Raw genomic sequence first — 948 nt, forward strand, 5'->3', positions numbered from 1 at the left:
TTTGGTCTTAGTGCCAAATGTGCACCACTGCTGTCTGAAATTCCTCTGCTTGGAATATAACTTGATGTATAGATGTCACTATTGGAAAAAATACATTTTTCATGGCAATTGTCAAGCTGGTTTCGTTGCCTCTTACTTTGTAATGGCAAAGAGAAGGATTTGCCACTCCCAGCTTACAAGGAGTGACTGCCTACTTTTACTGCCCACTTGGTAACCAGCTCATCCTCAGCAAGTCAGCACTTTGAATTTTCCATTTCTGAAATGGCAGTCTGGAGCAAAAGTGCATTTACATGTGTGATGTACAACATTTTGAAGCACTTCAATCTGTAAATGATGTTGACTCTTTTTCACATGGTAAAGTTAGGTAAGCTGAGGACCATGTATGTACACCCATGTACATACCTCTAGATTCAACAAACCCATAGTAAGTATAGAAAATTAAAATTGATTTTATATTAAATGTGTTAGAGCTGATAGAAATGTATGTGCCTCATGTATTGATACTGTATCTGTGGTACTGCTTTTTTTGACTGTAACTATTAAACCCTTGAACAAAACCCTAAGAGGCAGGAATACTTTCAGGGAGCAATTCAATAGCTTTCTTGAAGGCCAGGCAGGAAGGGTATCAGCAGAGTTACCTGCATGTGATACACAGACTGCAAAATGGGTATTTGTGTGTTCACTTATTACCTGTAACTGTTTAACATGATCATTTTGTTCAATGACATGTTTCATACCAAGCTTCTTGGAAGATTTATGCTCTTGTTTCAGTAGATGTGTAACTTCACTTTTTTTTTATAAGTCAAAGAAAGTAACTTCCTCTGGGTTATCAGGAGCAGTTACGTAGAAGGAACATCACTGGTCTTTTGTCCAAAGTCTTTGAGGTGGAGCTTGCTGAAATCATGGTTCTTGCAGGTGATGTGGAAGCACAGGTTCCAGGCAGGCAAG

This window comes from Calypte anna, chromosome 1, assembly GCF_003957555.1.
Source record: "Calypte anna isolate BGI_N300 chromosome 1, bCalAnn1_v1.p, whole genome shotgun sequence".
NCBI lineage: Eukaryota > Metazoa > Chordata > Aves > Apodiformes > Trochilidae > Calypte > Calypte anna.